Below are 16,697 nucleotides of genomic sequence, written 5' to 3' on the forward strand. Positions count from 1 at the left end.
GCAGACTTGAGGTACGTGATTGGACACAGAGGGTGGACCAGGGGACTGAAGGCCCGACCAGGCGGACCAGTCCCACAGTAGACCCGATATGCATGACTGTTCTGTGATTCGTTATGAGATAGCATGTTACGTGTATGGTATATGTGGTTGGTATTTTGGGGGTATCTCACTAAGCTTTCGGGCTTACAGTTGTGGTTTAATGTTTTTCAGGTTCTTCAAGAGATTGTGGCAAGGCGAAGGCGTGATCGTACCACTCCTCATGATTTTGTAGCAATGTGATTCTGAGAATACTCTAAATGATTTGTATTGAAAACCTTTTTGTAATAATTTAATGAAATCGGGTTGTTTTTGAAAAATTTAAATTGGTTGGATGTGGGTTTTTGACACGGACATCACAATATGGGAGTTTTTACCGGTAGAAAACATTTTTTGGAGTTTTTCACCGGTAGAAAACATTTTTGACACGGACATCACAATATTCACTATTGTTGGAGTTTTTCACCGGTAGAAAACATTTTTTGAACTAAGAATAGCTCGGAACAGAGAAATCCAAACATAGTAATGTGGGTTTTTGACACGGACATCACAATATGGGGTTAGATTTAACTCATTTAATAACATTTCCTGAAATGTATGAATTCCGGATCAAGTAGTTATTTAAAAAAAAAAGTGGTTGTTAGAAAAAAAACGTTACAATACAAAAATGGTTAGATTACTTATTTCCCTATAAAAAAACAAAATGTAAAAAAAATATATATTAACAATGTTAAACATGTATACAAACAAAACATCAAAAAAAATATTCAAACAAAACATAAAAAAAACATTAATACATTCGAAAAAAAACATCAAAAATTTAAAGAAATTTATTTGAGCAAAAAAGTCAAAAAAATATAAGTGAAAAAGAAATATAAAAATGAGACATTATATTCGAAACAGCATATAAAAAATTAATTCATAAAAAATATAAATAAATAAATTATAAAGATAATATATAATAGACAAAATTTCATAAATTGTCCCTATGACTTGAACAAATTACATAAATGGTTCTTATGACAGGAATGGTAAATGTGTCATTTTACAAAAGTTTTAACTGGAAAATTTAACACCGTTAGCTAAAATAACCGTTTCTACAACATTTTGAAACCCCAATGACCATTTATGCAAACAATTCGTCATAAGGACTAAAGTTGGTTTATTTTATCAACCACAAGGACCATTTATGTATTTTTGTCAATATTTAATTATTAAAATACTTTTAAAAAATAATGCATTGTAGAAAATTTTCAAACTACATTTTTTTTGACAAAACTTCAAAAATGATCACTATGGTTTCCGAAAATATCAAGTTTAGTCCCTAAGTTCAAAAAACCTCACAGATGGTCCCTGTGGTTTCAAAACTTTTAACAAATGGTCCTTTTCGCTAACTCCGTTAGCTTTTGACCGTTAAGTGAAGGGCATTTCTGTCTTTTCACTATTACAGGGACCATTTTTGAAGTTTTTGCCTTATTTAAAAAAAATATTATTTAATATAGAAAAGGTCTCTCTCTCTTTCTCTCTCTCTCTCTCTCTCTCTCTCTCTCTCTCTCTCTCTCTCTCTCTCTCCGGCCAAAGGGAATCCAAGACCCTAATCGATTTACATTTTTATTCATCACCTGATCGAAATGTGGTCTAAATTTAGAATACTAATCAGAGCCAGAACCACCAACATCACCCCCACCAATCTTGTTATATCTCTTTTCAGTTGTCCTCTTCCTTGCCCTTGCTCTTACTTGTTCCCTAGTTTCTTTAGAAAGCTAGTTATGAATATACGCACTTTTCCTAACTCCTCTATCAAGTTTTTTCTTCTCTTTGTTACTGCTAGAGGAAGTAGATTTTGCGTTACCTACTATAATCACCGTATCTTCCCTAATTTTCTCCATAGATTGATCATCAATTCCAAACATAACTTCACATTCTGATGCAGAAGAACCGCTATTTGACAGACCAATGAGACTGCAAGTATGGTCTAACTGCTGGGGAAGTAGATCTTGAATAGCGGGTTTTGATTTCATGAGCAGCCAGTCGATAGTATTGTTGGCCTTATCGAACCCAAGCATATCTTGCAACCTTAAGAACCTCTTTGCTACATCAAGAGACAATCTCATCCTTCGGTCCCTGGGGTCTTGAGATCAAGCTTTCAGAAACGTCCTACTTGGATTTTCAACTTCACCAGCTTATGTACTTGCTTTATCCCAATAATTCAAGTTCCAAAACATGTTATTGAAGTAACCCCTCCATTGAACTTTCTTGAAATCCAAAGTTATCCATCTTTTAGGCCTGATTTTGGGGATTGAAAGAATACCCCTGACTGCAAATGGAAGGAGTGAGAAAGAAGCAAGAAGAACAATGGAAAATCCGACAATGTGAAGATCTCTGTAGTTCAGACGAGTTAATAAGATAGTAATTGCTAAAAGGGTTGGAATTCTAACGTATAATTGATCGAAGATTGGGATTGATTGCTTCAAATAATCGAGAAATAATACAGGGTAGAGTGCGTTATCCATAACCCCACTAAACCATTTCCAAAACCCTTCTTGGAAACCCCAAAAAGGGTCGAATGCCGGTGATATCCAGATGACATAACCGCCGTTTTCAGGGAAGCTTGTGGCGAGTTCGGCCGTGATTAGTGCTTCTGGGATGCTCCAAAAAATGGGGAAAATTAAGAACCCTAGTAATGAAAGTAGAGCTCCACCTCCAGATTTGACTGAATCTTCTACACCAAATGGACCCCCGGAAACTTCGCATAAAATTAGGGCGATTAGAGGTAGTAAAGTTAGTTTAGGGGTTGATTTCTTATCTATGGTGTTCTTCTGATCATTCCTCAAGATCGTCTGTTTGTTTTCCCTCCACACCCATGAAGTTTGATGATCGAAAGCTTGATCTTATGGCGTATTAAATTATCACCATGGTCATGATTGAGAAGTCGATGGAATAAATGGGATTAATATGAAAGATTTTATGAATGGGATTTTGATTGTTCGAGGAAGCTAAGTGAAGATGCGAATGGAATCAGAGAGAGAGAGAGAGAGAGAGAGACCTTTTCTATATTAAATAATATTTTTTTTTAAATAAGGGCAAAACTTCAAAAATGGTCCCTATAATAGTGAAAAGACATAAATACCCTTCACTTAACGGTCAAAAGCTAACGGAGTTAGCGAAAAGAACCATTTGTTAAAAGTTTTGAAACCACAGGGACCATCTGTGAGGTTTTTTGAACTTAGGGACTAAACTTGATATTTTCGAAAACCACAGGGACCATTTTTGAAGTTTTGTCTTTTTTTATTGATTTGACATAATAAATAAAATTTATATACGATTAACCATTGTGGATGCTATAACGCTCTTTATATTATATGTTGAAAAGTATTTCACGGTTCTACAAACAATTGTGCTTTTTATATAAAATTTTTAACAAACATGCCTAAATTTTATTAGATTCAGTATAAATACACATATTTAGAAGTTTATATGATCGACTAATAGTACCAATGATGTTTGCTTCTTTTTAATGTTTTAGTATTCTGAGTGTGCATTTCTTCTTATTGAGAGTATGTTTGGGCTGATTACGTGCTTGGCAACTAATTTGTTTTTTGAACTATACGAATAATCTATAAAACATCGGTCTAAATTGTACAACAACTCGACCCACCAAGTTTTGTTTAACAATTAAAAAAACACAAAATTAGTATTAAAATTGAGTCCCAAATTCATAACCCATTAGTTTAATTAACTCAAACGGTACCACTTCAAGTGCCTCTCTAAAATAATAATGGTTGCTTCTTATCATATTCCTAATAAATAGCAGTGTATATGTGTGCTGATAGGAATATAGGATACAGTTTATATATTTAAATTCTTATCAGGTTCCATATATTTGCATAATAACTTTAAAGTCTTAATAGTTACATAATTAAAGATTTCAGAGCGTGCTCAATCATATAATAGAAAAAAAAAAAAAAAAAAAGGATTCCTAATTGTCTATTTATCTTTAAAGCATATTTACATGTACAAACCACACAATATGTTAAAATGATAATGTTTATAAATATCTTCAAAATTCTGTTACTGTAAATTCTGCAAACGTCATTTTTTTATAGTTTATATAATTCCATTAATGTATATTCATAAATAATCCAATAATTTATATTAGTTTCTATAATCTACAAATCATGAGTGTAAAGTTAAATGCAAAAAGGTTAAACCTTTATTATAATTCATGGGATGTGGAGGATGGACTTGAATGACCCTTCGGAAAAGTTGCAACAATGTCTAAGTGCGCATGAGTTACATATTAGTTGGATCTACACTTATATATATATATATATATATATATATATATATATATATATATATATATATATATATATATATATATATATATATATATGTGTGTGTGTGTGTGTTTTTGGATTCTATGAGAAACAAAAATTACGTGAGAAATCTAGAGAAAATGACTGAAATGCATGTTTTTCTAACGAACCAAAGAAATAATTAGATCCTGCAAAAATAAGAAGGTTTACATAAAACCCACAAAAAATGGTTCCAAGATTCATTTTGAGATTATTTACTAAATGTGATTGAAAAAAGAATCACTATTTAAATCAATAAAAAAAAATGAATCATTAATGCATTTTTTTTCATTTAATTTTTTCTAACTTAAGTTATTTTTGTATTATCTAATGATTTATTTCCTTCTTTTTCCAAAAAAAGATGCAAATTGTTAATTTCGCACATACAATTGTTAGACTGAATAATTAGATCATGCAAAAATAAAGGGCTTACAAAAAACCCACAAAAAAATGGTTCCAAGATTCATTTTGAGAATATTTACTAAACAAGATCCAAAAAAGAATCACTAAAAAAATGAATTATTAATGCATTTTTTTCATTCAGTTTTCTCTAACTCATGTTATTTTTTTATTATCTAATGGTTTATTTCCTTGTTTTTCCATAAAAAAGATGCAAGTTGTTAATTTTGCACATACAATTGTTAGACTGCTTGGAGTGGACATGATAAAAGCACATCAAAGATGATGTGACTCTTTTATGCCACCATGAGCACCGCCCCGTGAAATGGCAAAGGTAAAAAGATGTCGGGCTCAACGTATATGTGTCGAGTCTCTCTCCTTTCTCCTAGTATTGCTACTCTCTTTTCTCTATATCTTCTCTCTTGTCATAGTTAAAAATGTCACCACTCACTTGTCTTGGTAAACAATCATATAATTATGGTAAATTCTACATGAAAATAACTTAAAAATAACTTTGTGAGTTGTTTAACACCTCAATTCACGATCTAAATCATTTAAATCGAAAATATTCACACACACGTACACCATGTTAAGTGTTAAGCGACTTAGAACCATTATTTCGTGAAAATCAGTTTACATCAATGATCAAACGGAATAGTTTAAACCTAAAAGTTGTCTCTTTACAACATGGACCCTACATATACGTGTCTTGTTTTATTATTATATATCTATCACCCTTTTCTTAGTTGCATCCGCTCTTGTACCAAATGAGAACCAACAAAATCCACCACACACACAACTCATTATATACAGCCCACCAAGGTATTATTTCTTCATTCCTTCCTTTCATTCGTTCTGCAAACACTTAGATTTATTCAGCCAGAAATTAAGAAGCTGATCATGGCGGCAACAGAGGCGGAGATGGTGACCGGACAGCCAAGATCGGGGTGGTCGTGTGGGTCCATATGGAACGTTCGAATTGCCGCCTCTAGGGAACGAGGGTGTCGGAGAAACGGTTGAGTTCATGTCTATTTGATCACTTAGGCAAGTCTGAAGCTTGGCTCTTACTTTATTAACACTCTCTTTTTTATTTTTGATTTTTGTTTGTTGTCATGAAAAAGAATTGGGGAATACAATAAAAACTTTGGGAATTCAGTTTTTATTTTAATTTTCGTTTTTAAAATTGTGTCATGTGTTTGTTTTTCTTTTACCGATTGGCGAAATTATTATTTATTTTATGCATGTTTAATTAATATTTTTTAAACCATTTTGAATAGAAATCACGACCACAAATGAATACAATATTAAGATTCCGTTTAGAGTCCTTAAAATTATGCTTTAGGATACGTGTTTGGTGATCTTCATCTTCGTTGCACGTTCTAAAAAGATACACTTTGATCAGGAGCCTTTTTTATTTGGAAAGATTGCTAACTTTTTATCTTGGTCTACTTACATAACACCGAAGACACACAAAACATAATGCAATGGTAGGTTAACCGAAAGATGAAAGATATATACAAACTGTAATGATACTTTATGTTAATGATGGTATCGACCGATGCCATAAACATGTTGACGATGGGACATGCATTACCAACGGCTTCCAAGCGAAAAATATAGAAACAAATTTCATTTTGACAATGAGGAAATAATCAATTATCAAAGTTTCGTAGAAATAATAATCAATTTGTGTCAAAATCATAATGATATACGTCTATATCATTATATACTTATAAATGAAATATTTTTCCTTTCACCGCATTCATTTGAAACTATCATTCTTTTTTCCGTTCACCACATTCATTTGAAACTCCCATGACTTTTCAATTTCTTTCTAATAATAATTATAATTTGGTAAATTAGGTTAAATAAATATCAAACTAAATTGTAATCATATATAAACTATATTTCAATATTAAAATAATATCTTTAGTTATACTTCATTATGTTCCTTAAGTTTTTAACATATTATACTTAATTTATTAATTTTAATATATTGTTGGATATAAATCATTATCATTTTAAATGTATAATTTTGGAACAATTTATATAAAATACTTAAATTATTACTTTAAATATAACATTATAGGGTCAACTTAAAAATAAATTTTAGTTTAACTTAAACAACCCAAAAAATATTTTATAAATAGTTAAAAATGGTAAATTGTAGTGTCAATAATGATTATAAGTTGGTTAATAAGGTTAAATATACATCAAACCTAAAGTGTAATCATAAATAGATTATATTTCAATTTTAAAATAATATATTTACTTCTATTTATAAAGTTATGGCTTTAAAATTTAATATATTATACTTAATTTATTACATTTAAAATGTTGTTGTATGTAAACTATTATCAGTTTAAAGTTATAACTTTTGAATAGTTTCGACAAAATACTTAAATTGTTAATTTTGTAAATAGTTAAAAGTGATAAATTATAGTGATAGATGCAAAAACTAAATTATAATATCAGTTTAACTAAAATATTTCCTAAAGATATTTTTATAATCGTTAAAAATTTTCTGATATGTAACTTAAAATAACTAACAATAACAATAGTTAAAAATAACGCTATATAAATGATTATATTGTTACATTTAAAATCAAAAAATAATGTCTGATGTTTTAAATAATTATAATGATAGAAATTAAAACATTAAACAAATAAATTTTAAAAAAATAATTAACAATAACAACAACTATAAATAACATTAAACCATATATAATATTTAATTATATTGATGTGTAACTCGCGGGTAAAAATCATTCAAACGATTGAGATTATGAAGTTATAATATATGTATATATTATCATATAATTCAAAATAATCAATATATTATATCAATTTAGCATGCAAATTATATCAAATCATTCAAACGATTGAAATTATGAAGTTATAATATATGTATATATTATCATATAATTCAAAATAATCAATATATTATATCAATTTTATTGTAATATTTAAAAAAAAACATATATTTGTAAAGATTTTAATTATATAGTTGTTTATGTGTATTACAATGTCAACTCAAATACAAATTTTAGTTCCATTTAAAAAACCAAAAAATATTTTGTAAATAGTTAAAAGTGATAAATTGTAGTAATAAATGCAAAAACTAAATTGTAATCTCAAATTAACTAAAATATTTCCTAAAGATATTTTTATAATCGTTAAAAATTTCGACATACATAATTTAAAATAACTTACAATAACAATAGTTAAAAATAACTTTATATAAATGATTATATTGTTAGCTTTAAAATAAAAAAAAAACAATGTTTGATGTTTTAAATAATTATAATGATAGAAATTAAAAAATTAAGTAGGTAAATTTTAAAAAATTAATTAACAATAGCAACAACTGTAAATAACATTAAATCATATATTATATTTAATTTTATTTATGTGTAACTCGCGGGTAGAAATCATTCTATTGATTGAGATTATGAAGTTATAATACATGTATATATTATCATATAATTCAAGATAATCGATATATTATATCAAATTACTATACAAACTATTGTATCAAATTTAACAACAACGTTATTCTTATATTTAAAAAATATATATTTGTAAATACTTCAAATATATAGGTGTTTCTGCGCAATGCGCGGACATTCGTCTAGTTTCCTATATAACTATGATTAAAGTGTGTTTAAGAACAATTATTGTGTTGTTCAAGAATTAAATAATCATATATTTTGCATATGGTAACATTTTATATAGGTGTGCTAGAAACTAATTGGTCAAATATTTAGATGCACATTAAAATCTGAATATTCTGGATGCAAGAGAAATAAAAAAAAAAAAAATTATAATTAGTTTTGCAACACATCCAATTAAACCCCTTTTTTGTTTTGAATTTTAAGTTATATTTAAGTAGCATTTGCACTAAATATATGAAGAAAAACAAACTACACTTTTGGACGGCACCATTAACCAATCACACAATCAAATCGAATGATGTAAATTAATATGTTCTGAAAGCAACAAAGGTGATAGGAGACTTTAACTTGACATTTTATTTATGGCTTATGATACCACAAGGAAAATAAGGATTTTGCACTTCCAATACATGTGCTAGGTTAGGAAAGACGAATTGAGATACTTATCATACAAATCAATATATCTTTTTCTATAGAAATAACGACTGCTCTATACATGTTATCTATTTATTTCAATATTATTTCATTTAAATTAATATTTTTTTATAGAAATAACGACTGATTTATACATGTTATTTATTTATTTCAATATTATTTCATTAAAATTATTTTTTTTTTATAGAAATAACGACTGATTTATACATGTTATTTATTTATTTCAATATTATTTCAGTTTGCTAAAAGTCTAAATAAGAGACTAATAAAAACAAAAGAAGCACATGTCACTTTTGACAGCCAGTTTTTATATAAATAATTCTAAAACTCATATAAAAATGTATTTGGTGAAATGATACGGTTGGTTTAATAATGTCAAATTGTATGTATAAGGAATTAACTTTCAGTCCATTTGTATCTTAGAAAATATACTTTTCAAAATTGAAATATTAATATTAATATGTTTAGAATCAAACAAATACTGTTTATTTAGATTATAAATTAATCATTATTTGTTTATATGATGAAGAAACCTATTTTATATGATAAATTTTCTAATCTTAATGCTAAAAAAGTTATGTACATTAAAATTTATTAAACTATACATATTTGAGGTATAATTTGCCTATTGGTAAATTTGCAAATTAGTTTTTCTAAAGAGTTGGAACTTTCATACCAATCCAAAGTATAAAATACTGTATCTATAAATTAATCATCAAACAAGGTAGCTTTTGGGAAATGGATTTAATAAGAGCCAATAGCCGTCCCTCCACACAAGCAAACAACCTTTCCACTTTTTATATTCATTTGGAGAACCATGGTTATATCTGACCTAACTAATTAGTAATCATCGGAATGATTATAAAATTACCTATACATAGCTCTCTCTCTCTCTCTCTCTCTCTCTCTCTCTCTCTCTCTCTCTCTCTCTCTCTCTCTCTCTCTCTCTCTCTCTCTCTCTCTCTCTCTCTCTCTCTCTCTCTCTCTCTCTCTCTCTCTTATATATATATATATATATATATATATATATATATATATATATATATATATATATATATATATATATATAGTTACATTATTTTGTTTTTTAGTTACTACTATGTATCAGAATGCATACATCTAGACCACCAGATAAATAAAATTAACATTCATGATCTGAGGGCCTAGGATATTACAATGATTCCAGCTATTTGGACTGGACCCTCTTTATGTTCTTAAATGATCCCTAATAATTACTTTAACTTTTTTACTAAAATAAACTAATTATTACAAAATAATTATATTTTTATTAATTACCATTACATAATATTAGATCCCTCATGATTATTTTATATTTTACTTTAAATAAAACTAATCATTACATAATAAAAGGGTTCAATATAAAGATTTGTTTACAGAAAAAAATATCATTTTTATAAAATAATATTAAAATAAAAATATATTTATTTTTTTCTAATCTATAGAATAAAATATTTTAAATAAAAAAATTAATTATTTTTTTCTATTTTTAAATGAAAGGGAAGAATGAGATTTTTGATGTGTAGATTTTCGTTTCAGATTTATGTATGCTTGTATACATACATGAAACAATGGTCTTTATAGATATATGTACCGTCACTACATTTTCTATTAATAATACTTACTTTTCATTTAAATATTTAATATCATTTTATTTTTATTTTTTGGTTTATAAAAATATTAAAATATAGAAAATATTAAAATATAAAAACACATTGACACGTTGTATTATTATTTAATCATAAAAGAATAAAATATATAAAAAATAAAAAGTTAATAGTAATTAAATGATAGGTACGAGTTTCAAAAAAATAACTTTTAGTAATTATACAAGCTATTTAAATATTATATTAAATTATGCGGTTTGCGGTTATTTCGGTTAATTCGGTGCGGTTATTAAACATAAAACCGAACCGCACCGTAATTTTTCGGTTTTTCAAAATTAAAAACCGCACCATCGGTTTTCGTTTCGATGTCGGTTATTCAGCTTCAATTTATGCGGTTATTTCGGTTTTTTTTGGGTATCGTTTCGGTTTCTGCTCACCCCTACTTGTTGCTGCTAGGCCACATGGGGGTGACTCGTTAATATTATAAATACACGGAAATTTATACCTAAAAAATCATTAATGAGAGGGTCCCTTAAGAAAATCTGGGGTCCAATTAGTAGGACCCTATTACAATAGGGTAATATTTATCGTATAATCACATAAATTTTAACAAAATGATATTTTGGTCAATTAACTTCTTTTTAAAAAAGGAATTTTTTGGATTTTAAGAGATCATCAATTCCTTTATTTTTAAAAAATCTGAATTTTTTTACATTAATTCTAATTAAAATTTAATATTATATTTAATAATAACCGATTTTATTATGTCAGAATGACAAAAAGCCAACAATAAACTAGTAAATATATTTGCGGTTTATTATTGTAGAATATGATTTCATTCAAGATATTTTTTATATTAAACATGCTTAAGGAATTATACAACATATTATCAAGAATAACATTTGTCTAAAAAATACGAATTTTATTCTTTAAGAATCACTATTTACATTCATCCGTAAAGAATCAGACTATAAACTAGGGGTGTTGATTGGGTAATTTTTTCGGGTTTCGGGTAATTCAAGTTTTCATGTTAGAAAAAATACTCGTCACCCTACCCAAACTAAATTCGGATAATTCCGGGTATCGGGTCAAGTTTGGGTAATTCGGGTATTACCCGAAATATATAATTTTTTTTTTAATTTCGCCGTAAAATAAATTTAATGAAATAAATATGTCGTGCTTTACTAGTCTTGTTTATATAAACAAACGAGACATAAACGAAGTTACTCAAGCTTTGTACATTGATATTTTTTAGTCAATAATACCTGAGATATCAAGTAATTTTTTAACAACTTAATTTAATCTAATAAGATGTTAGTAAAACAAATACTTAAACATCTTAATTTAAAAGTTTAAAATGTTTACGATAATTGTAGCCATAAGTTTTGTCGTGTTCTGAAGTTTCGTCAAGATAATGAGTTTGTTAGTTGTAATAAAAACTATAATCTAGAAAACAGTTAAGTTTTAAGGAACATGATGATATATAAACAATTACTTTTAATATTGTTAGTGTCATATTGTCATAATAAATAGATTCATGTTTTACAATAATGATCGTTAGTTTAAGCATGATCAAATATCTGATATATAGTACAAGCCCTACAAAATAAAAGGAATTCTTATAATAATTCGGGTAATTCGGGTATACCCGAAACCCAAAAAATGCACCATTTACCCGACCCGAAATAAAATCGGGTTACCCGATTACCCGAAAAAATTTACCCGATACCCAATACCCGAAAAAATCAGGCAGGTAATTCGGGTATCGAGTATTTTCGACAGGGCTACTATAAATAATTATTACATTCATTCTAAAAAAAATTATGACTAATAATGGTATAAGGATTATATTTATTCTTAAAGGTTAAAACTAAAAATGGTTAAAAAATTAAAAAAATATATATATCAAAATCTAACAAAAACACTAATCAATTCTAAAAGAATACTATTGTTAAGAAACACTTTATACATTCTAGCATAATACATTTTGTATGAATACACTTTAGTTCTCCATGTTTTTTTTTCTTTTTCCACATCAATGACAGTCTCTTCAAAACCTAAATCCACAAATAATAATAATAATAATAATAATAATAATAATAATAATAATAATAATAATAATAATAATAATAATTAGCTTTCAAATGTTAAAAAATTCGGAACATTCTAAAATAATAAAAACTATAAATTTTGTTAGAGTGTAGTAGACATTAAATAATTATAATTTATTCTAATAACATGTATTACTAGTTTTTCTGCTAGAATATACTATCACTATTCTAATAACATGCATTACTCGTAATTATGCTAGAAGGCATTACTGGTTAAACAAATATATATTTGTTGTTAACAAAACATTATTAAAAACATTTTGAAAGAATGCATTTATATAAATAAATTCCGATAGAATATACACAAGTTTTAACTGATATGCTAATAGAATTTATAACATGTTTTTTTTTTTATAAAATAAAAACACCAAAATAACATAAGTACACATATTTGTTGGAATCCTAAGTCGATGAGGACTTGGAGACCAATCAATCTAATTTATGGAAAGTTGAGTTTATGACAAGTTGGTCATAAGTTTCCTAGTCTAATACAAGTTGGTATGTTAGGCTATATATACGTGTCTATAATCGAGTTTATGATTATGAGAACAGATTGTAAAAACATTGGTTTTGAATGATTTTCCAATTAATCAAAGAGTTATTTTGGTTATTTGTTTTGCATTCTTGTTTTCAAAACTTTAATTGGTATCAGAGCGGGGTGAAGACGGTGCCGGTTTGAGAGTTGGTTTCAAGAATATCGTAGCCTTTTGCTGTGGGGCAGACGCAGCGGGAATCGGGTTTGTTTTAAGGGGGTGTAGATTGTTTTTTATTACGAGTTGAAGCATCTCAACAACAGCCTCAATTTTTCTTGATCGGCTGGTTCTAAGGTAGAGAGAGACCAACCGGAGGCGCAAAATAAATGGACGAGAAGACGTCAAAGTGGTTGACTTTGATTTGGTTCGTTTTGCGGGTGACGGAAGACGGTAAATATGGCTGTGACCTAGTTTTGTTGTTAGGTGGAAAGCTGCTCTCAAAACAAGCTTGATAAAGAGGTCGGGGTGGTGAAAAGAGATAATAGGATGTTGATCGGGTTGAAGAATTCTCTAGAAGGACTTAGAGATTCGGGGGTGATTGTTGGAATCCTAAGTCGATGAGGACTTGGAGACCAAGCAATCTAATTTATGGAAAGTTGAGTTTATGACAAGTTAGTCATAAGTTTCCTAGTCCAATACAAGTTGGTATGTTAGGCTATATATACGTGTCCATAATCGAGTTTATGATTATGAGAACAGATTGTAAAAACATTGGTTTTGAGTGATTTTCCAATTAATCAAAGAGTTATTTTGGTTATTTGTTTTGCATTCTTGTTTTCAAAACTTTAATATTAACATCAATTCTAAAAGAATATTTCATTTCTATTTATTGCTTAAACTTTAATTCCTTAAGAATTCTAAGAAAATATTATCTACTTTCAATTCATTGATATTAGGTGCCTGTAAAAATAGAATATTAATCAAACTTAGACAACATAAATTATCTTATTTTTTAGCATAAATAACATCATCCTCTATGACTTTGTAACACAGTTTGCTTATAAAAAAAGGATTCCAATTTGGGGAAACCAAAAATTAGAAGGGGTAGACATAAATAAAGGAGAGAAGAAGACACCATGAAATAATCGTGGTAAAAGTAGAAATGTGCAGAAGCTTTCCATCACCATCACTACCTTCTCTGAAGAAGATTCAAAAAAAAAAAAAAAAAAAAACCTTAGGAATCAATCAAAGAAAAAAATCAAAATAATATGTCGATAGTACCAGCCAAACACAATCCACCTCTTTCTTTCTTCTTGGATCATAGTTGTCAATGAATCAAACACTCAAAAATTCATTTTTTTTGTCCTTCCTATCTATTGAACACTCACCAAGATTAACAATATTTGTTCCTTCCTTAAAAAGAGCTGGGATTGAATTATCAACACACATCTGTATTTATTCCCAATCATGAATTCAAGAAACAAACACCCATAGATTCCCCTGTCAAATACCAAAACCCAAACAACCATGAGTTATATCCCATCCATTATCATAAATTTTTTCAGGAAAACCCAAACATCCAAATTTCCATGGATTCAAATCAAAATAATAATAAGAAGAAAAACATCACCTGTTGGCCATGGATGCTTCCGTTAACTTCCTCTTCCTTCGATCAGTCAAGAATCGAGACCCTTATCCCCCTCAAACTTGTTGTTTTGTTGCTTCCTTTCTCTATTCTATGTCAATGGCCAACAACCCCATTTTCGTGTTTTCCTTTCCTGACAAACAATGAAAAACAAACACTTTCAAATTTCAGTCTTTTGTTGCCATTCTCTCCCCTTAGTTGTTGGATTACCGGACCAGAGGAAGAACACGAGGCTGTCGGAGCATACCTCCGTCCACGTACATGCAATTGCCGGGAGCGATGCCCTCCTCTGCCTCTTCCCCATCAAAAGACATCACCGAACACCGACCATCACAAACACCACCGGATTTCCTCCCCGTTCGCTCCTCGCTTCTCACTCGTGTTTATAGATCCCACAACAACGCCACTGCTCCTCTACATCCCCTTCTTCAGCCTTATCGAACCCCAGAGTCCATCATCGATTGCGAGACGAGAGTGTGTGCTCCCTTTTGGATCCGTCGATTGTAGAAGAAGAAGAAGAAGCAATGGATCAGATTTAGGGCTAATGTTCTAAATTTATCTTTGTTTCTTACGTGATATCAACAATATTATTTATCTACCATAATTAATTATAAAAAGATTACTACAATACCATTAAATGATTTATTTAATGATTAACGCCACCGCTCCTCCGCATCCCCTTCTTCAGCCTCATCGAACCCCAGAGTCCATCATCGATTGCGAGACGAGAGTGTGTGCTCCCTTTTGGATCCGTCGATTGTAGAAGAAGAAGCAGAAGCAATGGATCAGATTTAGGGCTAATGTTTAAAATTTATCTTTGTTTCTTACGTGATATCAAGAATATTATTTATCTACCATAATTAATTATAAAAAGATTACTACAATACCATTAAATGATTTATTTAATGATTAACGCCACTGCTCCTCCGCATCCCCTTCTTCAGCCTCATCGAACCCCAGAGTCCATCATCGATTGCGAGACGAGAGTGTGTGCTCCCTTTTGGATCCGTCGATTGTAGAAGAAGAAGCAGAAGCAATGGATCAGATTTAGGGCTAATGTTTAAAATTTATCTTTGTTTCTTACGTGATATCAAGAATATTATTTATCTACCATAATTAATTATAAAAAGATTACTACAATACCATTAAATGATTTATTTAATGATTAACGCCACTGCTCCTCCGCATCCCCTTCTTCAGCCTCATCGAACCCCAGAGTCCATCATCGATTGCGAGACGAGAGTGTGTGCTCCCTTTTGGATCCGTCGATTGTAGAAGAAGATGCAGAAGCAATGGATCAAATTTAAGGCTAATGTTCTAAATTTATCTTTGTTTCTTACGTGATATCAAGAATATTATTTATCTACCATAATTAATTATAAAAAGATTACTACAATACCATTAAATGATTTAATTAATGATTTTTTTTTCTAAATTCCTATTAATGCATTCATATATATATATATATATATATATATATATATATATATATATATATATATATATATATATATATATATATATATATATATATTCCTTTTCAATTTCTCAATGAAAAGGTTGATATATTATTCACTTGTTCTATTAACTTTGATTATTTACCGCTATTTTTCCTATGTTGGAGAGTCACATTATGCTAAACATCTAAAGTGTCCCAACTCGTAATAGAATTGGCTTTGTCTAAGTCGTTTATTCGTTTTGATGACAATGGGCCGTATTATGGACCAAAACCTAAACCCACAACAAAATCGAAATGACCATATGATTAAGAAAAAAAAAAGACCGCTACTAATACAATCATAATACAACCACAGGGATCATTTATGTAATTTATATTTCTAGGATTATATACATTATCCATTTTAAGAAAAGAAAAAGGAGAGTATATATAAAACGGAGCGTAACGTCTATATTTGATCGTATGATGGAGGTATAAATAGA

General features: G+C 28.9%; 1 pseudogene; it reads right to left on the reverse strand.

The window, feature by feature from the left end:
- Positions 1 to 716: 716 nt before the first annotated feature.
- Positions 717 to 2,549, reverse strand: LOC145016255 (uncharacterized; annotated as a pseudogene).
- Between the last annotated feature and the right edge of the window lie 14,148 nt (positions 2,550 to 16,697).

The sequence above is a fragment of the Lactuca saligna genome, chromosome 9 (genome assembly GCF_052625555.1).
Source record: "Lactuca saligna cultivar CGN05327 chromosome 9, ASM5262555v1, whole genome shotgun sequence".
In the NCBI taxonomy this organism is placed as follows: Eukaryota; Viridiplantae; Streptophyta; class Magnoliopsida; order Asterales; family Asteraceae; genus Lactuca; species Lactuca saligna.